At 38.4% G+C, this 25,158-nt stretch overlaps 1 long non-coding RNA gene across 1 annotated transcript in view; it reads right to left on the minus strand.

Annotated features, from left to right (window-relative positions):
- LOC138806288 (uncharacterized) overlaps positions 1–17,525 on the minus strand; it is a 31,298-nt gene extending 13,773 nt beyond the window's left edge. Inside the window, exon 1 of the long non-coding RNA XR_011365766.1 lies at positions 17,448–17,525. This is a non-coding gene — a long non-coding RNA (uncharacterized lncRNA). The remainder of the gene's footprint in view (positions 1–17,447) is intronic.
- Positions 17,526–25,158: the final 7,633 nt, after the last annotated feature.

Genomic DNA, 25,158 nt, shown 5'->3' on the forward strand with positions numbered 1-25,158 from the left:
CCTAAAACTACATGGAAATATGTGTGGCTGAAGATGAGAAGAAATAATAGTCAGTGCACTTTCTTGTTGGTCTTTGCAAGAGCAGTCAGGGAAGTAAAGAACATTCAGTATAAATCTAGATGGGTTTTCAAGCTTTGCAACATGCATATACATAGACAGACAGACAGACAAACAGACAGACAGACACATATCAAGACACAATCCTTATGTAAAAGCAATATTTTTTTCAGGAATGAAGCTAAAAGGACTTTTTCAAGAGTGAGTAAACCTAAGAAAGTACTGCTAATTCATAGCTAGACTACTGCATTTGGACTGACTGCCAAGCTCAGTGCTGAGCCTCGGGAACATATTGGTGAACAAACAGCTCACAGGCTGGTGGCAAAAACAAATAATGAATAAACCAAATAGGGTGAAAAGTGATGAGAGTATGACAGGACAAAAATTAAGAGTACTAAAAACCTAAACTAAGTGTAGAAGGTCTTTCTGAAAAAATAAAAAATAAAACATGTAATGAGAGCTGAAGAATTTTTTTTTTTTTTGGTCCGTTTGTGGGGCCTGAACTCTGGGCCTGAGCACTATCCCTATCCCTCAGCTCTTCAGCTCCAGGCTAGCACTCTACCACCTGAGCCACAGCACCACTTCGAGCTTTTTTCTTTTTGCTTATGTAGTGCTGAGGAATCGAACCCAGGGCCTCATGCATGCAAGGCAAGCGCTCTACCACTGAGCCACCTTCCCAGCCCGAGAGCTGAAGAATTTTAATGCAACCTTCCCATGACAGCTACTTTTTGAAATTTGGGGATGGATATGTGGCTAGATGGATAGCTAGTTGAATGAACCAATTTATGATTTCGCCAGGAAAAAAATTAATGGGCTTCAAAGACAAAAAAATTATTCCACTACAGATAGAGAATCAGCATCTACCCAGTCAATGTCAAAAGTATGTAACAACCCTTCTCCCCACACCCACCCCAGCTTATCCCACCCCATCTCTCTGTCTCTGTCTCTTTCACTCACACACATACACACACACACACACACACACACACACACACACACACACACACACACACGCATATACATATACATATACATTATAATTGGTCATTTCCATAATATGGCTGGGATATCTGGAGAGCTCTCTTTCCTAATTCTCCACAGATCTTGGGTTACTACAACTACCATTTCTCTGTCTTCCTGCATCTAATGAAGTCAGAGTCTCATAGATAGTTACACAGAAAGTGGGCATTAGCTTAGGACCTGTCATTGCCCAGAGAGAATGGGCAGAACAGAAAGCATCAGTCCCAGTCCTAAAGCAGAGGTCATCCAGCTGCGGCTTTTGTGTTCACATTTTCACACAAACTCCACTCTGTAATTTTGACTTTGCTTATCTGTACAAAGAGGCCTGGGATTTCAGGCTGCTTTGGATGAGTACACATGGAATTTGGCAGCTAAACTCTTATATCGCAATGTCATTTTTCTCATTAGTTGAAGCAGAATATTAAATTGTGCTACAGTTGATAGATTGCGATACAATAGTAACCAATTATTTGGAGAACTTCCTTCTGGACATCATTGTTCTTCCATGGGCCCTATCAATTGGTAGGGAATAGCAAGGATAAATTCACTAACTAGAAAGGTAAAGTTGACGAGGTCAAAAGATATGGAATACCATAGGAATAACAGATGTAAAACAAGGAAGAAGCTGTAGGCAGAACTGTGGAAATGTTCATTCCTGTGACCGAAATACAATAGTATTTCACTATAAGTGCTCAAGGTTGATTAAGTGAAGGGAATGCTCCAATAAGACCACCCTCAAAAAACAAACACTTATCCCATTAAAGTATGCCTCAGAAAATGGGTCCATCCTTCAATGCCAGCAAAATTATTCATTAGAAAATTATAAATTTCTTAAATAGGTAGTAATTATCACCCAAGCAACACAGATTTTTACGTTCTCCCTCTGGAGGAAAGCTCTGAGTAAGAATTTTGGAAGGAACATTGTGATTAAAACTTTAGATCAGAAATCCTTGAATTTAGGGCTGAGAATGTAACTTAGTGGAAGAGTGCGTTTTTAGCATGCATGAGGCCTGGGTTTGAGTCCTTGGTACCACATAAAAAGAAAAATATAGAAATCCTTGAATCTAAAACTCGTACAAACAGGAAAGATCAAAAGCTATATACATATGACCATATAAGATGATGCTACATGAAATGAACGCCAAGATTGGGACACAAGTGGTTTTGTATTTTTTACTGTTGTTTTTAATGTATTTATGATGTATACTATGTGATTTTTTTTGTTTTTTTTATTGTAAACAAAGGAGGGGGTAACAATGCTTGATAGGAAATGTACTCATTACCTTACTCATGTAACTGTACGTATCTTTACAATAAAAATATATACAAAAATAAATAAATAAAAATGACTTAATCATAAGAATCAGGAGTTGAAAAAAGGGAAGAAATAGATAACAAGCTTATGAAGGTGCTGAAATTCATTTGTAAAGATAAATGATAATAACAATGAAGATATTTCCTATGTGACAGGCATTCTTTTATTTTCTTCACATATGTTACATAACCTTTCAGGACAGTTCCTATTATAATAGGACAAAGCACTGTTATTTTCCTATAAGTACCAAGTAGCAGAGACCCAATTCCAGGCAGGTAATCTGGTGTCAGGGGCTATATTCTTGCTTTGTTGTATTCCAGGACTTCTCTGTTAGTACTTTCCCTTATATGGTGTCTGAAAATCACAAGTCATGAGGAAAACAACATCAACCCCTATTCATAATATATGGATGACAGCTTTAAAGGATTCCAATGAACTTCCAAATATAGGAGTGGCCCAGTCAGCTGCAAGCCAAATATCCTGGTTTGTAAGTAAAAATCAGTACATTTTCTTCCAAGAGTATTACACTAAAACAGGCTATGATAACTTTGCAACATCCAACACTCTCAAACTCCCTATCTACTTTATTTTCTCTCCAGAGCAGTTAAATGTAACTGGCATGCTGTATATGTCACTTGTTTACTTTGCTTACAACTACCTGTCTGCTCTATGACACTGCAAGCTTCCTGAGGGTAAAGTTCCTGTCTATTTTGTTCATTGCATCTCGGCAGTGCAAATATTTGTTGAACTGGTGGATATATTATTGAGTCACTCTTGCCATTTTAGCTGCTTACCCTTGGCTTCTATAAACATATAGTTATTGGTTTCCTAAATTAAATTTTTACAGAGACATGGTAGGCACCTGGTCACACAAAATTGGTTCCCATACACATACCAGCTTTCAGTGAGTTGGTTGAAATCTATCATTGCAAGAAAACAGGCCAGCTAATATTTATGAATGTCATCCAAAATATTATTCTTAAGAAAATCATTGTAAATCACCAAATAAGACATTCTCATATTAATGATTTTCATTGCACACTGTAATGACTCTTTTTACACTTACAACAACTGAAATTAAGTCACTATGTGGGTCACTTATTTGCTTAATGTTTAAATGGCTTCTTTATTAAACTTCAAGTTCCATGAGGACAGGAATCATCTTGCCCAGTAATGAATTCCTAGGAAGTAATAGAACCAGTTATATAATAGGCATTCAAAAAGCCACTTGCCAAATAAATCATTGGAAATACAGGTAATCCTGTTTGAAGAGGCTCTGCATAAAAAGATTTACTAACATATAGAAGCTGGGAATTTGGTCTTTAACATAAAGAAATCCTGAAGAGTTGAGTAATTATTCCTTCAAATATAGCAAGTTCCTAACTCTATCAACTAAAGTTGATGAAATACAGCTACTTCAAGAAAGACATCTTAAGTTATATCTTTTATATTCCCAGAATCTGAATAACTCAAGCTTAGTAAGAAAAACTTTAATCTCCAGTAATTTTCCCTGTGACTCCTAGGGGATTTGGCTGTCCAGGACTCTGGTTTCCTTCCAAAATCTATATCTGGTTTTAAAATAAAGTTTCCCAAATAAGCTATAAACAAGATTTTGATGATTGAAGAATATTTTCATTTTAAATGAATAAACCAGAGGCACTTCAGACTTTTAAAATGCATTACCTATACACCTATACACATTTACTTTTATTTCCAAGATTCTATCATTGTTATTCCTGGGAGTGAAATAATACCCTTTTCTCACTTGAGTATTTTTCCTGGCTCCTAAGGTGAAGGAAGAAAGAGAGACAGACAGACAGACAGACAGACAGACAGACAGACAGACAGACAGAAACAGAGACAGAGACAGAGAAATAGACAAAGACAGAGAGAGCAGAGAGAATGCGAGAGTGGGAAAACAAGCTATTTTCATGGTAAAAAAAGATATATAGAAGAAAGTATAAGTATCCTTCACCCAACACACACACATGTAGAAGATAAAACATTAAGTTAGTTTAGTACTTGGAGCTAGACTGTCTGGAGAGATGCAATGGGGCCCCCTCAGTCCAGGGAAGTTGCAAACTTATCTGAGAGTTTCAGATATTAGAAACATAAGACATATAAAATACTTGCTATATGAATGAAGGAGATATTTTCTAATCTCAATTTTTTCTAATATGTATGAGATAAATATTTATAATATATCCTATATGGTATATATTAGATAAATATATAATATATAATATACATAAGGGTAAAAATGAAACTTTTTCATTAACAGGAAAAATAGAGAAGAAAAAAAGAGGATTTTGAGTCTTATTTTTGTATTGCCCAATGTGCATAATCTAGTTCTTTTTACAATAAAATCATAAAGGTACCAAAGCTTATTACTTTTAGACTTTAAAAGTAGAAAACTTGGAATACTTGATGAAAAATACACCAGACCATTGGATCTCTACCCTATGGCATGCTGAAATCACACCTATAGCTCTATAAGATTATTAAGAACTTAGACTCATCCCCATAAGTCTGAAATAATCCAGCTGGGTATGGCCTGGGCATCTGAATTTTTCATAACTCTCCAGGTGATTCCAAACTCCAATATGATTGAAAAGCACCAGACTGAGGTGATCAGTGAGATTTAATATTTCTCAATGTAGGAAACTCATTAATACCCCAAAGTCAGAGAAAATAAGAAAGATATGAAGATCATAGTATGCCTAGTTCTATTATTGAAACCTGACTAGTAAATATAGAACGCTTGGTCCACTTAAACAGATAGTCTGTTAGTATCTCATCATTGTGTCAAACTGGTCAAATTTTTAGAAAATTTTTTGGAAAAATTAGAAAATATGAGCCGTAGAGCAGGAGGTTAAAAGAAAAACTAAAGTAGCAGAGAAGTCCTAAAAAGAAAAGGCTGGAACAAGGTAGGGAGTAATGCTATCCTACCCTAAAAGCAAGCATTCAATTCTTAACATTATCAAGCCTAAGTTCTTCTATACCCTGAACACTGTACTCTTCTGTTTTAACATTAATCCTTGATAATCTTCTTAAATGTTAACAATATCCATGGCTCCACCTCCAGAAACCAATGTCTGGTCTTTCAGAGGTTCAGAACAACATTCATAAGGCCATGGGAAATCTCCTGAGGAAACAAGTTATCCAAAGGCCTACTATCCCTTTGATCAGGTGATCAAAGAGAAATCAGGAGATATTCAAGTTGTCCCCAAATTTTCACAATAAGAAGAATCAAAGCCGAACAATGTTAAATGAAATTTAAAAATACGAAAGTATAAGAAGGAAGGGAGGGCTGGGAAGGTGGCTCAGTGGTAGAGTGCTTGCCTTGCATGCTTGAGGCCCTGGGTTCGATTCCTCAGCACCATATAAGCAAAAAGAAAAAAGCCAGAAGTGGCGCTGTGGCTCAAGTGGTAGAGCGCTAGGGCTAGCCTTGAGCTGAAGAGCTGAGGGACAGCGCCCAGGCCCAGAGTTCAGGCCCCACGACCGGACCCCCATCCCCCCCCAAAAAAAGAAGAAAGAAGGAAAAGATGTAAAACACAAACAAATAGTAACATTGTATAGCAATTAACTTTTGTTCAAAGTAAAAGAAACTTTTGTTTCTAACACAGTTTTAAGATATGACAACCACTCAAAGATGCTTTGTCCATCGTAACATACAGAACCTTTGGAAAGACAATATACTAAAAAACAAAATAGGACCAGGACCAGATCTGAAATTTTACCTTTAATCAACTAGTATGTAAAGACTAAATAGTTAAGATGACATGGGTTACATGTAATATCCTTAGTTGTATGTAAGATAAACATACCTAAATAAATTGAATAAATAACCATTTACACTTCACCCATTGGTTTTTTATCAGTTAATCCTTCTGCCTCCAAATCAAAAAAGATACAGAACCAATTCAGCAGTTCTCAAACTTAATCAGTAGATCTGGCCAACACTAAAATTTGATCAACACTAAAATCTGAGAACTGCTATTGCAATACCTATAGTGGCTAACCCCAATCAACTAGCTGCATACATTTTGATGCTCAAGAAGTTAAGCATAATGAATTAACTCTTTAATGATTCTAGCAGATAAGTATACAATGCATACTCAAACAGGAATAGTATATACCTGAATTCTGTCACCTGTGTGCTATCTATTGCCACTGTAACATTGTAAAACAAACCCAATTCCTTACAGTACTTAACAGTAAAGGCCTATTTTTTTTTCATGTCCAGGGTGGTAGGTACTTCAGCTAATTTTGGCTAAGCTCAACACATGTAAGTGTTGGCTGCTGCCTTAACTGCAACACCTAGAGCAATTTATCTCTGATTCAGGTGGCTCTAGAGATCAGTCATGTCTGTTCTCATAACTAAAACAAGAAAGGCCAATAGCAATGAAGCTTCAACATACACATGCTCTTTCTGATTACATATTTCTTAACTTCCTATTGGCCAAAGCAAATTGCCTACAGGCCAACATCGAATAGGTATACACTTTAAAGTTACATGGCAAAAAAAAAAAAATGGCTATGGAAAAGGGGTAAATAATTAAGGCAATTTTTGCCATCTACACTATCAGAATACCCAAGTTTATTTTAATACCATCCCAAATACTACAAGAGATTAAGCATTTGAAGTACACTAGTTAGATCTATAGAATTATCAAAAGTAATTTCCCCCTTTACTATTAATGTATGCTAATAAAATAGAGATTGAAAGCCTGTATAATGCCTCATAATTACCTAAATTGTGTTTGTTTCCAAAATGAAGGCCATGATATCATTAAATCAATTTAGTAGACACTGATGTGCATGTGTGTGTGTGTGTGTGTGTGTGTGTGTGTGTGTGTGTGTGTGTGTGTGTGTGTGTGTTGGTACTGGGGCTTATCTCAGAGTATGGGTGCCATCCCTGAACTTTTCACTCAAGGTTAGCTCTCTACCACTTTAGCCATAGTTCCACTGAACTTTTGGCTTTTCTGCGTTTTTGTGTATGTGTGGTTAATTGCAGATAAGAGTATCACAGACGGGGCTGGGAAGGTGGCTCAGTGGAGAAAGTTTACCTTGCATGCAAGAGGCCCTGGGTTCAATTCCTCAGCACCACATAAGCAAAAAGAAAAAAGCCAGAAGTGGCACTGTGGCTCAAGTGTTAGAGTGCTATCCTTGAGCTGAAGAGCTGAGGGACAGCGCCCAGGCCCAGAGTTCAGGCCCCACAACCGGACCCAAAAAAAAAAAAAAAAGAGTATCACAGACTTGCCTGTCTGGGCTGGCTTTGAACCACATTCTATCCTCATATCTCAGCCTCTTATATAAAATAAGATAGAATAGATCAGAACCTATCACCTATGATGACAACACTGTTGTTTCAAGAAACCTTTGACTGGAGGGTTAGATTGCACACAGATAATCTAGATCCAATGAAAAATATGTAGTTATAGATTTCATATAGAGATTTGAAAGCCACTGTTTTAAACCATAATTACCCATTCATCTCCACAGATATTTTTCTTTCATTCATATTCCATCAGTAGTTCCCACTGATGAAGGAATGAATGATGAACACCAGCAAAACAGTAAAAGTTAAAACTCCACTAAGCAATGTCCAATGAGCCAGGAGACATACTATGAGTAGTGAATACTTACCTTGCTGGTATAAATCATGGTCTCAGATACCAAAGAAGCTTACAGATACATAATAGTATCTATGTTACCGTGTGTAGATAAAATCTAATGGATAAAATAATAAAAATTTAATGCATAATAAAATTTCTAAGATATCACTAAATGGAATGCACATGATAAAATCAAGTGGTTATTGAATATACAGTGTGAAAGCCATTTGGGGACAAAAATATCTCTCAAATACAGATTGGTAATCTTCCTGGAAGAACCCTGTGATTAGATCTTACGTTTTCTACTAGCTGTGTACATGGAGTATATTGTTTCTTCTCTCCAAGCTCCCTGTTTCCTATGTGTAAAAATGTAACACTCATCTCATCAAATCTCTGTCCAAGGCTTAGAACAAAGTAAGAGTGGGAAGAAGGTTAGTTTGTCCTTTATTTATCTCAATATCAAGTAGTAATCTACTAGTCATCTTGTAAGAGGTTAATTGTGATCTCTAGGGCAAGGCATATTTCCTTTGGACTACTTGGCCAGCTCTGTCCAAGTTACTTTAAAGATAGAAATTCTTTTTTTATTTTATTTTATTTTATTTTATTTGTGAACATACTGTACAGAGGGGTTACAATTACATGGGCAGGATAATGCGTACATTTCTTACCAAGCATTGCAGCCTCCTCCTTTGGTTTACCCTTCACGTCCCTTCCCAGCCTCCCCCCTCCCCCCCAATCCCAATCCTTCTCCTTCCCCCCCTTCCCCCCTCCCCCCCCTCCGCACCGACGTTGTAAAGCTTGTTTTGGACATGACAACTTGTACTTCTCATTGTTACAACAGGTCCACCTGTATCCTTAAACAACTGGTTTTTCCCCATCTCCTCCTCAAGTTATACTGACATCAAATATAGTGAAAGCAGGGGTTATACTGTGGGGGAGGGACATACAAAGCAACAAAGAGATAATCTTATAAATGCATTAGAAGGGAGTTCCGGGAAGATGGCGGAGGAGAAGCTGGAATCTGAACAAGCTCTCGCACAGAAAGTAGTTTTAGAATTCCAGTGAACAGTCCTAAGCCAGAGAATCACACCAAGTGTGCCATCACAGGACAGAGAGTTAGACAAGAGAGGGGAAGCCAAGGAAACGCATCAGCTACCGCTCCGGCGGCGGGGTCGCGGCGGCGACTACCGCCGCGGAGTCATACCTGAGACACAGAGAGTCGGGGACGAAGGAGCCAGACGCAGCGGACGAGCGGATTCTACTCAACACCAACAAGAACCGACAAGGAGCGAACATCTTCATCCTGCTGTTTGCAGACCAGAGACGACCCAGGATCCAAGACTCGGCGTGAGTACAAGCCCGACATCCTCACTCCTCAGGGAGCAGAGGAGGGAAGGCCACCCCTCCCCCCCCAGCACCGGTGATCTCCATCTTGGATACCGACAAAGCTCGGAGGAGCTGCTAGCTCCAGCTCAGGCCTTGGAATAAAATGAGTCATTTAGCAGGTCACAAGAACTTAACAGCGAAGTGACCTGCCAGACTCAGCTCCATCCAGGGAAAAGTCACCCAGCTCAGGCGCCAGCCATCGGAGTGCCTTGCCTCACTGGGTAACCAGAGCCAGAGGCTGCCCCTCCCTCTAGCAGCCACCACAATCAATTGAAAAACAGAAACCCTGAGAATGGCTCCAGGCTGGGCGCTGTGAGCTTTATCACAAAATAGCCCCAGGGAAAAGCTACTGTTTGTTGAAAGGCCTCAACTCTACCCAGATCCTAGCCTCATCACCACATCCCCCTCTTTTGTGACTCTCAAAGCAGACCACCCTCCCAGAAAACTAACCTGGGAGGGGGATCTCAAAATCTTGGGTAAAGCAGAGCATTTTTCTGCCTCTTCCAACCAACCGACTTAAGAAACCAATCAAGCCACAGGACCTCAAGCTGACCAGAGACTCCAACAAGAGACTGGTTGCAGACAAAAGGGAGATACAGGATTCTTCCCACTCCTCCCCCCCCCAAAAAAAAAAATCAAAAGACTTTTTTTTCTTTTTTTTCTTTTTTTTTTTCTTCTTCTTCTTCTTTTCTTTTTTTTTGCTTGTTTTTTGTTTTTTGTTACCATATATATATTTTTTTCCCTTCTAAAACTTTTATTAATCTTTAATTTTTGCCTCTTCTGAAAAAATAATTGTTTTCCAGTAACTTTTTTTTTCTCATCTTATAATTTTTATTTTAGGAATACGTGAATGAGAGTTTTCCTTTCTTTTCTTGTCTTCTTTCTCTTTTTCTTTCTTTCTTAATTATCTTTTTGTTTTTTATCTAGCTCTACTGAACTTCTGATCTTTTCTTCTCCCTTTCCCATCCTTAAAGATTTTCACATCTCCTCTATGTCCCTCCCCTTCTCTGAACATATTCACATTCCTCTCTAAATAGACGGTCTTTTAACCTCTATAACAACATTAATTTTTACGTTTCTATTCTTTTTCTGGTCTCTCTTTATTCCCCTTTCCGTCTCTTCTTTTTCTCTCTCTCTCTACTTGCATCCTACCCAACCCATTTCCTGCACTGTGATTAGGACATAGTTAACTCTCCCTGTGCCTCCCCACACCAATCTATTCCCATTTTTTACCCACATCTCTCCCTAATCCTAATAATTTCTGGTTTTCCAAATTCTTTTCTGCGGTTCGAAGTCCTTTAACATATAGTCGTTTGATGTTGAATAGATGTATCTGTTGAACTAGATTGTATCTGTAGACTATTGACTGTATAAATGCAAACTTTGGTTGATGGTTGCCTTAAGATAGTGTTCTAGCACAAAACTGGTGCAATCTTTATCTCAAATGGGCCGAGTAAGCCGGAAAAACACAAGAAAAATGGCAAATTCGGGTATCTCAATTCCCAACCTTGATAATCAGGGATTAGAACAGATAAAGAATAATCCAGAGGAGAGTTCCCAAATAGCTCTACAAACACTAATAGCAAACATGATAAATGAGAAGTTTGACAATGTACAAAGGACTCTGTATGAGCGTGATAGGGAGAGAGAAGAGGCATCCCAGAAGTTTATACAGGAATATCATAAGCGTGAGGAAGCTTCTCAAAAACTGATACAGGATTTGCGTGAACAACTTGAGAATACTCAAAGAGAAAGGGAGGAATGGCGTGAGCAGGCAGAGAACACTCAAAGAGAACTGCAGGAATCCCACAGAAGGGAGGAAACTAATCAAAGAGTAATTCACGAATTAAGAGACCAGGTAGAGAATACACAAAGATCACTAAAGGCATTCATGGAATCCATTAACAAAGAGCTGAAGGAAGTCAGGGAGACCACAAAGGGAATGCTGAATGGAACCCAACAGAAGGAATGGGAGTCCAAAGAAACCATAACCAATCAACTAAGTGATTTGAGAACAAACACTGAACACCAAATTAAGGAAGTAAAGAAATTCATACAAGACCTAAAACAGAGCTTCAACAAAGAACTTGAAGCCATCAAAGCTGACCAATTAGAAGGAAAAGAGATAAAAAACAAAGTAGAGAGTCTTGACAGCAGGTCAGACCATGCAGAAGATCGAATCTCAGGGATTGAAGACAGCCTAGATATTATAGAGAAAGAACATACAACCACCCAAGACAAGTCCAAGAAATATGATAGGTCTATCCAACACCTGGAAGACACCATCAGAAGGCCCAATCTAAGGATAATGGGTGTAGAGGAGCACCTAGAAACAGAAGTTAATGGTCTAGGAAATTTGTTTAACAGGATCCTAGCAGAGAACTTCCCAAACATACAAAAAGATAGGCCTATTCAGATACAAGAAGCTTTTAGAACCCCAAATAGACCAGACCAGAATAGGACATCCCACCGTCACATTATAATCCACACAGGATCAACCCAGACCAAGGAAAAGATCCTTAAAGCTGTCAAGGAGAAAAGGTTAATCACCTATAAAGGAAAACCAATTAGAATTACCTCAGATTTCTCAGCAGAGACAATCAAAGCAAGAAGAGCCTGGAATGACGTATGCCATGCCCTAAAAACAAACAACTATCAACCAAGAATACTGTACCCAGCTAAACTCTCCTTCATAACTGAAGGCCAAATAAAAACCTTCCATAGCAAAGAAAAATTGAAACAATACATCTCCACCAAACCAGCCCTACAAAAGATTCTTAAAGATGTCCTACACATAGAAAACCAACAAGAACGCAACAAAGGCCAAGAAACTGCAACCAAACTGAGAATCCAAGAACCTTAGGAAGAACCCAGCTTTCACAGCCCCCAAGAAGGTGGATAACATGGCAGGAACTCCTAAATACCTCTCAGTCCTATCTCTTAACGTTAACGGACTGAACTCTCCAATTAAGCGACATAGACTGTCTAATTGGATTAAAAAACAAGACCCTTCTATCTGCTGCCTGCAGGAGTCACATCTTGCCCATAAAAACAAACATATTTTCAAGGTTAAAGGCTGGAACAAAATCTACCAAGCAAACGGCCCTCATAAACAGGCGGGAGTTGCAATCCTAATATCAGATAAAATAGACTTCAAATTAAAATTCGTGAGAAGAGATAAAGAAGGTCGCTACATACTAATTAAAGGATCTCTCCTTCAGGAGGATATTACAATTCTAAATATCTATTCGCCAAACAATGGAGCACCCAAATTTATCAAAGAAACACTACTTTCCCTCAAATCCCATATAGATCCAAAGACATTAATTGTTGGGGATTTTAACACACCACTCTCCCCACTAGATAGATCAACTCGGCAAAAACTCAACAGAGAAACCGCAGATCTAAACAGCTGCATAGATCAACTAGACTTAACAGACATTTACCGAACATTTCACCCAGCAGCATCAGAATACACGTTCTTCTCAGCAGCACATGGAACGTTTTCTAAAATAGATCACATTTTAGGCCACAAAGCAAACTTTTCTAAATTCAGAAACATTGAAGTTATACCTTGCATTCTCTCTGACCACAAGGGAATAAAATTAGAACTCAACACCAAAAGCCACCAAAGAAAGTCCGGTATCACATGGAGGCTGAACAACACACTGCTGAATCATGAGTGGGTCATGAAAGAGATTAGAAAGGAAATTCAAATGTTCATGCTATTCAACAAAAATGAACACAGAAATTACCAGCTCCTCTGGGACACAGCAAAGGCAGTACTCAGAGGCAAGTTTATAGCTCTGAGCTCCTACATCAACAAATTGGAGAGATCGGAAACTAACAATTTAATGACACATCTAAACCTCCTTGAAAAAGAGCAGCAAGATAAACCCCAATCCAGTAGACGGAAAGAAATAATCAAAATTAAATCAGAATTAAATGAATTAGAATCCAAAAAAACTATAGAAAGAATCAACAAAACAAAGAGTTGGTTCTTCGAAAAACTTAACAAAATTGACAGACCCTTAGCAAACCTTATCAGAAAAAGGAGAGAACACACCCAAATTAATAAACTCAGAGATGAGAATGGAAACATCACCACGGAAACAACCAAGATTCAGAACATTATAAGGGAATACTTCTCAAAACTTTATGCTAATAAGTTTGAGAACTTGACAGAAATGGACCTTTTCCTAGCAAATATTGACATGCCAAAACTAAACCAAGATGAGTTAAACCAGCTTAACAGGCCCATATCAAGCATTGAAATAGAAACAGCAATAAGAGACCTCCCAGCTAAGAAAAGTCCAGGACCAGATGGTTTTACAGCGGAATTTTACAAGGCCTTCAAAGCAGAGCTCACACCAATACTCCTCCAACTCTTCAATGAAATTGAAAGAGAAAGCTCACTACCGAACACATTCTATGAAGCCATCATAACCCTCATCCCAAAACCAGGCAGGGACTCATCAAAGAAAGAGAACTATAGACCCATTTCTTTGATGAACATTGATGCAAAACTTCTCAACAAAATTTTGGCCAATCGACTTCAACAATTCATCCAAAAAATCATACACCATGATCAAAGAGGATTCATTTCAGGGATGCAAAGCTGGTTCAATATACGCAAATCAATTAATATTATTCATCACATCAACAGGAGCAAGAATAAGAACCACATGGTTATCTCAATAGATGCAGAAAAAGCATTTGACAAGATCCAACACCCCTTTATGATGAAGGTTCTGGAAAAATTAGGAATCCATGGAACATTCCTCAATACAATAAAGGCTGTATATGACAAACCTACAGCCAGCATTATACTCAATGGTGAAAAACTAAAGCCATTTCCTCTTAACTCAGGAACCAGACAAGGATGCCCACTCTCTCCACTTCTCTTCAATCTAGTATTAGAATGCCTAGCTACAGCAATAAGACAAGATGCAGACATAAAGGGGATCCAAATAGGGAAAGAAGAAATAAAACTCTCCCTCTTTGCAGATGACATGATCTTGTATTTAAAGAATCCCATAGACTCCACTCCCAAATTACTCAAGCTGATTCAAAACTTTGGCAAAGTAGCAGGTTATAAAATTAACCCCCAAAAATCAATGGCTTTTCTATATGCCAACAATGAGAAAAGTGTGGCTGAAATTAGGAAAGCAACTCCATTTGTAATAGCCCCACAAAAATAAAATACCTAGGAATTAACTTAACCAAAGAAGTGAAGGACCTCTATGATGAAAACTTTAAAATCTTGAAAAAGGAAATCAACACAGAACTTAAAAAATGGCAAAACCTCCCATGCTCCTGGATTGGCAAGATTAACATCGTGAAAATGGCAATACTTCCCAAGGCTATCTACAAATTCAACACGATACCTATCAAAATTCCACCCTCATTCTTCAAGGAAATAGAGGAGGCAATCCAAAAATTCATATGGAACAATAAAAGACCCCGAATAGCAAAAACGCTCCTCAATGGAAAGAACACTGCTGGAGGAATATCAATACCAAATTTCAAACTCTACTATAAAGCCATAGTAATCAAAACAGCTTGGTATTGGCATAAGAACAGACCTCAGGACCAATGGAATAGAATTGAAAACCCAGAAATGAACCTACAGACCTATAGCCATCTAATCTTTGATAAGGAAGCTAAAACAATAGAATGGAAGAAAGACAGCCTCTTCAGTAAATGGTGCTGGCAAAATTGGTTAACTACATGTAGAAAACTAAAGCTAGATCCTTATATATCACCCTGCACCAGAATCAACTCCAAATGGATCAAAGACCTCGAAGTCAAAGCAGACACTCTGAAAACATTACAGGATGGAATAGGAGAAACCCTAGGTCTCCTTGGCTCAGGTCGAAATTTTCTGAATAGAGACCCGGAAGCACAACAAATCAAAGAAAGGTTGGACAAATGGGATTGCATAAGATTGCAGAGCTTCTGCAGGGCAAATGACATAGCTGGCAAGATCAATAGAAAGCCCACCGATTGGGAGAAGATCTTTACTAGCCATACAACGGACAAGGGTCTCATATCTAAAATATACTTGGAACTCAAAAAATTAAACCACCCAACAACAAATCCTCAAAGAAACAACTGCCCAATAAATAAGTGGGCGAAAGACTTAAAGAGAAGCTTCTCTGAAGAAGAAAGAAGGATGGCCAATAGACACATGAAGAAATGTTCAACATCCCTAGCCATAAAAGAAATGCAAATCAAAACAACATTGAGATATCACCTCACTCCAGTTAGAACAGCAAAAATCAAGAACTCTAACAACAACAGATGCTGGAGGGGATGTGGACAGAAAGGAACCTTACTTCATTGTTGGTGGGAATGTAAACTTGTTCAACCACTTTGGAAAGCAGTATGGAGGTTCCTCAAAAGACTTCACATAGATCTCCCCTATGATCCAGCAATCCCACTTTTGGGCATTTACCCAAATGTTTACAAACAAGACCACACTAAAGCTACCAGCACAACTATGTTTATTGCAGCATTATTTACCATAGCTAAGACATGGAACCAACCCAGATGCCCCTCAGTAGATGAATGGATCAAGAAAATGTGGTATATATACACAATGGAATTCTATGCCTCCATCAGAAAGAATGACATTTCCCCATTTGTTAGGAAATGGAAAGGTTTGGAAAAAATTATATTAAGTGAAGTAAGCCAGGCCCAAAGAAGCATAGGTCCCATGGTTTCCCTTATTTGCAATATCTAGTATAGGTATGAGTCAAGCGGAAAAGGTCAGATAATGTGATGTTAGGAAAATGAACCCTTAAATATGTATTTTAATGTTTTCGTTTCTTTCATGCATATGTTTCTAACGCATTTATAAGATTATTTCTTTGTTGCTTTGTATGTCCCTCCCCCACAGTGTAACCCCTGCTTTCACTATATTTGATGTCAGTATAACATGTGGAGGAGATGGGGACAAACAAGTCGTTTAAGGATTCAGGTGGACCTGTTGCAACAATGAGAAGTACAAAATGTCATGTCAAAACCAGCTTTACAATGTCGGTGTGTGGGGGGAGGGGGGTATAATTGGGTGGGGGGAGGGGGGTAAAATTGGGTGGGGGGAGGGGGGAGGCGGGGAAGGGAAGTGAAGGGTAAACAAAGGAGGAGGCTGCAATGCTTGGTAAGAAATGCATGCATTATCCTGCCCATGTAATTGTAGCCCCTCTGTACAGTATGTTTTCAAATAAAATAAAATACAATTTAAAAAAATGCATTAGAAACACATGCTTGAAAGAAAAAAAAACATTAAAATACATATCTAAGGGTTCATTTTCCTGACATCACATTATCTGACCTTTTCCGCTTGACTCATACATATACTAGATATTGCAAATAAGGGAAACCATGGGACCTATGTTTCTTTGGGCCTGGCTTACTTCACTTAATATAATTTTTTCCAAGTTTTTCCATTTCCTAACAAATGGGGCAATGGCATTCTTTCTGATGGAGGCATAGAAATCCATTGTGTATATATACCACATTTTCTTGATCCATTCATCTACTGAGGGGCATCTGGGTTGGTTCCATATCTTAGCTATGGTAAATAATGCTGCAATAAACATAGTTGTGCTGTTAGCTTTAGTGTGGTCTTGTTTGTAAACATTTGGGTAAATGCCCAAAAGTGGGATTGCTGGGTCATAGGGGAGTTCTATGTGAAGTCTTTTGAGGAACCTCCATACTGCTTTCCAAAGTGGTTGAACAAGTTTACATTCCCACCAACAATGAAGTAAGGTTCCTTTCTGTCCACATCCCCTCCAGCATCTGTTGTTGTTAGAGTTCTTGATTTTTGCCGTTCTAACTGGGGTGAGGTGATATCTCAATGTTGTTTTGATTTGCATTTCTTTTATGGCTAGGGATGTTGAACATTTCTTCATGTGTCTATTGGCCATCCTTCTTTCTTCTTCAGAGAAGTTTCTCTTTAAGTTCAAGATAGAAATTCTGAAAAAGAAACTCATCTCTCCATCTTGAAACACACTATAGTTGATGACTTGTTTGGGAATATACTTTACCTCTTTTACCACCATTGACATCATCTACCATTATCTCCCTCTTCCTTCTCCTTTCTTCCAAAGAAAAGGTTTATGACCTTAAAAAAAAAAAAAAAGAAAAGCTAAGGTATTTGGTTCCTTGATAGCATCTGACAACAAGCATTACATAGAGCATGTTTTACATCCCATTGGATTCTGAAGTAATTGAGTTCCATTCCAAAATGACAGTGAATCCCACTAGAAAAGAAAATCTCACTCTTTGGGGCATGTTTTAGTTCCTTGTGTGAAAATACATTTGTGAGTGCTTGCTTCATTGATGTCACATTAATAACACAATTGGGAAATGTTAAGGAACTTAAATATATAACATAACATAATTGTTCAAAAGAACCTATAAACTAAAATGGGAGGGGCTGGGAAGGTGGCTCCGTGGTAGAGCGCTTGCCTTGCATGCCTGAGGCCCTGGGTTCGATTCCTCAGCACCACATAAAGAAAAAAAAAGCCGGAAGTGGCACTGTGGCTCAAGTGCAAGAGCATTAGCCTTGAGCTGAAGAGCTGAGCAACAGCGCCCAGGCCCAGAGTTCAGGCCCCATGACCAGACCCAAAAAAAAAAAAAAAAAACTAAACTAAAATGGGAGTTAGGCCTGTTGACAATTTTTGGATACTAACTTGGGTAGTTAATGTATCATTTTCCTTAGATAGCCTTTCTGTTTCTTTGCAGTATCACAGTCATCCAGATCCCTTTACAAATATAGTTATTCTCTCTTTTGAAAAACCATCTTATATTGATTTTGTCTATTTCCAGCCAAATAACCTATTATGTGAAGATAAATCTTTCTGGGTTAGGGATTAATAATAATTCACACACAGCTGGGTTTAAAATAAGACAATCATTTTGAAAGTAAAAATGTGTTTCTTACCATTTTAGGAGCCAAATGAATACTAGAGATAGGACTTATTACACAGTAAGTGTTTCAGTTCCCTAGTAAGACAGGTAAAGCTTACTTCACAGACATATGATGTGACATCAAATTATACTGATATGTGAAGACATTGTCCCAACCCACTCTTATTTGCAATACATACTTTCATTTTGTCCTCAAAAATACATAATATTACAAGATACCTGAAGGCAGTAATGAAAAACAATTCTTCCAAATGAAATACACAGGAGACCTGAGCTAAGATTCCTCTAACTCTAGGAGAAGCTGTGCAATATAAAAGGCCAGCATTTAATCACAGTAATTTGCAATCACAATTCATTTCAATAGAACCTTAACATTGGCAAATATAATATTTATGGTTTTGAGTACTTCTGATTCTGAAATTCCAAAAACATATCATCATTTTTAATGTTGTTCCCATGCTAATTTGAACTGTTCATGTTGCCATCCAATCTTTGCTGCAACAGTCACAAGAGAAGTGTCTGAGGGATCAGCTGGCATGGAGGACAGTTTTGTTTGCTCATGAGGGCAAGGATTCTAGACACTTTTCTTAGCTTTCTTGTTATCCAGTGATGTATATCATTAGACATGAAGAGATTGTTCAATTTTGATGTGTATACTTTATCATATTTTACAAGCCATATTCCAAAAGAATAATGTATGGGATTTTTCCCTTGAGAATTTCAGTATAGAGTGAAACAGCAACCTAAGAATGTCTCTTACATTTCTGTCCAAGGTCCCATGCTTGCAGAGTATTGCCTCCAAGGTGGCGTTTAGTGACATCTTCAATAGTGGTATCTTCTGATGCACTGTTAGGTACTATATGGTACAGGATGCAACGGGACCAGTAGGTCCCACTAGGGCTCACTCCTCCACTTCCTTCATTGTACAAATGCTATGAATCAGGGAAGCTCCAGCTGCAAGTAGTGCTGGCTAAGTCTCCGTAGGGAAATTCACATCTGGAATAGTGATTTGTTTCTATGAAAACAAATTGCCAGAACTTCCAGGACAAGAAGACCTCAGTGAACTCAATTTGCCTCAAGTACCTGGATGGTCTCAGCTATTTTAAGAAATATCTGGGTCTTCTTCTGATACTTATTTGCTGGTAGGTTGTACAGTCCAGCACTGACAATAACTAATGACATTTTGCTTACATGAGAAGTCATAGAGTTTGGTCCTTGTGTAGTCTTTGCCTCTGTCACAGATCTTTATATCATCAGGGAATTTATCTACTACCCTTTGGACTAGTGCTAAGGTTTCTTAAATAAGGTGTACTAACATGCTTCTCCTTGCGCATTCTGCCTGACCAACATGATGTTATCAGTATAATAATTCAACTTATACCTCTCTTGTTTTATCTGGATGTAACAGTCCAGCCATACTGCACTCCTACAACCTTGAGGTCCTTAACAGTCCCCTTCCCTCCATTTTACGATACTGCTTTTTATTTACTATCTGAATTAGGAATGTAGGCAAACCATTTTAAAGGCTTTCTCTTGGACCTCCTAATGAACTCTGACTTCATGGGTTAAATCCCAATTTCCAAGTGTGTCAACTGCAATTACACTGTTAGGAAAAAAGACCATCCAGTAAGACCTCAACACAACCTAGAGAGTTTAGTGCATCCATTGTATAGTCATCCACATAACTTCCATAGGTTCTTTCGTGGAAGGGCTGAAGGAATTTTTACCTTACATACGCGCCATGGTGATGGTATATTTTTCCCACTGGCAGCTAGAACCTGTTTAGGCACTCGGTTCTGGAGCTACAACTGGCTCAGGTCCAAGAACTAGAAAGGAGATTGTGATGTTTTACTGGGGTGACCCCCTTCTGCTTCCTATTCTTCTATGATTGCTTTCTTTGATTAAATGTATGCAATATACTGAGCAATGCTTTCTCTGATTCATTTTCTATTTTGCCCTCAGCAATGTAATTTATATTCTATTAACTATCTCTCCACAGCCCTCTGTAGACTTAGCTTCTTTGGCTGCCACTCAACCTGGCAGTTTTCCCAAAATTTGCAACCTCCTGGCTTCAGGCAGCTAAGTGCCACCACCTGGCCCTTATAGTTCTGGTACTCCATAATCCTCATTAGTATCAGGAAGGGCTATGACAGCCTCTCCTTCCATCAGCCTTTGCCCATGGAAAGAGTTAGGTGGAAAAGGTGACAACTACCCAAATGACAACATATAAAAGCTGCGTATTCAGAACTTGCTATAAGACAGTCATTCACGATCACTTGTGTTTAGCATAAAGCAATGGCAGGCAAGAGAGTGAAGATTTTCATAGTAAAAAGTAAGGCAGGACTGGGCACTGGTGGCTCAGGCCTGTAATCCTAGCTACTCGGGAGGATGAGATCTGAGGGTTGCTATTTGAAGCCAATCAGGGTGGGAAAATCCATCAGTCTCTTATTTCCAATACATTACTCAGAAAATACCAGAAGTGGTGCTGTGGCTCAAGTGGTAGAACATTAATCTGGATCACAGAGACATGCCCAGAGCCTGAGTTCAACCCCCAGGACCATAAAAAAAAAAGTGAGGAAGGGCATCAAGTAATTGTTGACGTGAGGAAGCTGGAGCAGGCTAACTAGGAGTTGCATATCTTCCTGTGAATAAATTTGACCATTCTGGGAAAGTGGTTGCAAAGGTTCCATGTCAGTTTACCAAGCTGTTTTCAGCAGAAATTGTAGCCATTGTGAGTTTATCTTTCCAGTCTTACTTACTGAACTTCTTAGTGATGTTAAGATCTAGCTCATCTCTGCTTGCTACAGATAAACTAGATCTATCCTAGAGCTATCAAATGGGCTTTCCAGCCCTACTACTCCAGAACATGAGCTACCATGAGCCTTTTAGTCTCTTCTCACTTCATTGCCACAGTAATTCAGGCATTCCAACTGTGGGGACATTGCTTCCAGCAGGCATACAAGGTTTTTGCTAGAGTATTAGATCCCATGACTTTAAATAATATCCCAAAGTTAACAAAGTCACTCTTATCCAGCATGATATTTCAGAGCACTTCATTAAACAGCCTCAAATGTGGACTCCTGGATGCTCCCCCATTCCTTTCCTTTCTTTATCAGACCCAGTATTTATGAATCTGGTTGTCAGCAAAAGAGGAGGCCAGATCATAATGGGGAGACCTACTGCCTTGTGAGAAGGATGTTTCCACAGTTTTGTTCCTACCTAGGGAGAATGTTCTCTTGTCTTCCTTTCTCTTTAGCTTATAAAATACTTATACTTACTATGACATTTTCATACAAATACATAATGTATTTTTAGTTATATTCACCTCGTATTACCCTATCTTGCTCACTCTACCGTTAGTCCCCTTCTTCTTCCCAAATGGGCCTCCTGTGACTTTCAGACTTAAAACAAACAAAAAAAATCCAGATTCTTTAAATGAGAGAAAGCATGCAATATTTGTTTTCTGAGTGGCTTATTTAACTTAATGTGGTCTCTGGTTCCGTCCATTTTCCTGCAAGTGGCATGATTTTGTTCTTCTTTGTAGTTGAATAAATGTATAGTACATTTTCTGTGTCCATTCATCAGTTGGGGGACACAGAGGCTGATTCTGTAATTTAGCTACTGTGAATAGTGCTACAATAAACATGGACATGCAGGTTTGTATGCTGACTTAGATTCCTTTGGGCATATACCCAGGAATGGTATAGAAGGATCATACAGTAGTGCTAACTTTATTTTTTTAAAACAAATCTCCATCAACAATGTATAAAGGTTCCATTTCCTTACCTCCATCCTTCCAAGAAATTATTGTTGTTATTGTTGTTTTCCTACTGAGAGCCATTTTGTCTAGAGTGAGATGGAGTTTCAATATAGTATAGATTTATCCTAATGGCTAAAGAGTGCACACTCCTTTTTTCTGATATATATTTTAATATGTTTTTATTGTAAAAAATACTGTACAGAGGGGTTACAGTTACATGAGTACATGAGCAAGGTCATGAGTACATTTCCTATCAAGCATTGTTACCTCCTCCTTTGTTTTTCCCCTACAATCCCTTCCCTCCCACCTCCACAACTGCACTCCCCTCTCCCCACCTAAATTGCAAAGTTCAGTTTTCAACATAGTGTCTTGTACATCTCATTGTTACAATGGGACAACTTGTATCCCTATTTAAGCATTTTGTTTTTTCCATTCCCCTCCCCAAATTAGAGAAGTGTATATACAAGATGCAGGGCACCGACATCAAATATAGTGAAAATAGGGGCTATACCATAGGGGAAGAAACAAAAAGATCACATGGTACATTATAAATACGTTAGAAACAATAGTAAGAAAAAAAAACACTTGTGTCCCTATCTGCACTCTTTATAGGAATGACTGGGAAACTTCTGCAAACAAGTGTTCAATGGGACCTTGGGATCCAAAACCTTTGGCACACCAAATCAAATAACCCCATCTCAAGTCTCAGGGTGCCATGCTTTCCCAGCCAGGAACCCAATCTTGATATAAAGGGCTTTTCACTGATCAATCATCTTAGAAACTTGACCATTCTAATAAACCCTGAGTTTAGTCTTCAATCTATTCTGCTCACACAGTGCAGAATGTAAGAGACGATGAAACCCACAAAGAGCCTCTCTGTCCGTATTCAATTGCTTTTTAACTGCCCTTAACTTTTTGTTCTATGTAAGGCATCAACTTACTAACATCCAGGCAATGCTATTGTACTTAGCAATAGAACTGCCAATTTGTGCTATAGTACCTCTGCTCTGTATCTCATTGCCAGGCAAGCAAAGAATGATTCAGCCCCAAATCCCTGTCTTCCCTCCTGCCTTCCTGGCTCACTCCCTAGGAGACTTTAGCAGAGTCTGTGGCAAGTTCCACTGCAGCTCTCACTGGAGTGGTAGCTCATGGTGAAATCGTGCCTCGTGTCTCTTTACAACATGTCAGTGTTCTTTCTCCATCCCTTCTGCCTCTCATTCATTCATCAAGTTATCTTTCTCTGACCCATAGAACACAAATCTCAGAACCTGCATGCTTCTATCACCAAATGGACTTGATAATTGTCACTTTTTCTTACTTTTAGAACTCTGTTATACTTCCCCAATGCTTTAAGCATCCTAGAACTTTCTCTAGAACAAACCACGCTTCTACTTGTTTGATTTTATTAAAATAACATTTATGTGGAACTAGATAGTAAAATTCTATTCTAAATTACAGGTACCAATCTATGAAAACTCATTGACTTTAGTCACAATATAATTTCTACTAAAATAGATGAATAGCCTGATGTTGGGGGAGGAGGGGAAACAGCTTTCTACCCTTCATTACCACCTGAAAGCCCTCAAATATCCTTTCAAAAATCTATACCAGTTTGCTCTTCCACAGCTGCCTACCTTGATTTCTCAATAACCCACAGGAAGAGTACAAGTGCCTGAGAGCTAGCTTTTCTATTATGGACCATTACTACACTCTATTTCTCCTATTAGAGAAAATGGTTAAAAATAATTTGAAGCCTGCAACATTTATTACTCTATTGTCAGCCTCTGATTTTATAGACAGACACCATTTATGGGCCAAGTTACATGATCTCTGTATTGATCCTTGGCTTTTAATGGTCCTTCAGAGCCTTTACTGAAATACCAAAAAGGATCAAAATGGATGGGAAATGGGCTCTTGACAAAACAGACTGTAATCGCAAATGGTACCAATGTCTTCACCCACCAACTACTTAATTTCCTTCAAACCATTTGATAAATCTTTTGATAACCTTGGTCCATGGCAACCTGTCGTAGCATCTTTGTTTATGCTAATGTCACACAGTTGTTCAGAGAGTGGCCTCAAGGAGCAACTACGGCAATTACTACCTTGAGGAGCAGCTCCGTATCAATTAGACAATAACTAACATGGATTCTTCTGGAAACATTCTTCAACACCTAGATAACAAATACATAGAAATTATTTCTTTAAGAAAAAAGATTATTTTATTATCTAATGGGACATTTTGCAGCCAACTCATCTATTCAGGCTCACTAGAATATAGTCCAACACAAAATTAAATAGTCTTCAAGTTCTACTATTTAAAACTGCTTGCTAGAGTAGTTTTCAAAAGACTCATATCAATATCAGATCTCACCATCAAAGTTGGATTGTGGTACCAATACTATCCAGGATGAAAGTAGTGGACTATGCAGACACCTTTCCTACTGCTACTGAGTGATCCTTCATTATCTTCTTCTGCTTTGGCTCCTAGTGGGCAGCAGGTTGAATGCATTTTTGGTGGATAATCCTCATGGTACTGGAAAGTATTTGCCCTGCAGAGTCAGCTGGAAGTGCTTAGAAATTTAGATCACAACTCCAAACACAGAATTCATTGTCAATCCACCTGACTATGAAACCTAAACCCATGCTTCAGGTGCTTGGGGACATTATGAGGTAAAAGTCACATGCCATATGAAGCTAGTATCACTCTCATCCCACACCACGTAGGATCTAATGACAAAAAAAAGAGAACTGTAGACCAATTTCTCTGATGAACACAGATGCAAAGCTCTTCAACAAAATACTACCCAGCAAAATCCAGAAACTAATATAAAAATCATACATTATGGTTAAGTAGGCTTTATCCCACAGCATCGAGGCAGGCTTAACATATATAAATCAGTAAGTGTAATTCACCACATCAACAGAGCCAAAGACAAGAACCATATGATCATCTCAATAGATGCAGAAAAACAGCCTTCGACAAATACAAGATCCATTCATGCTAAAAAAAAAAAAAAAAAAGCTTTGGAGAAACCCAGATATGAACCCACAGACCTATAGCG

Source organism: Dipodomys merriami, unplaced genomic scaffold (assembly GCF_024711535.1).
Source record: "Dipodomys merriami isolate MVZ:Mamm:240054 unplaced genomic scaffold, mDipMer1.0.p SCAF_4, whole genome shotgun sequence".
Lineage (NCBI taxonomy): Eukaryota > Metazoa > Chordata > Mammalia > Rodentia > Heteromyidae > Dipodomys > Dipodomys merriami.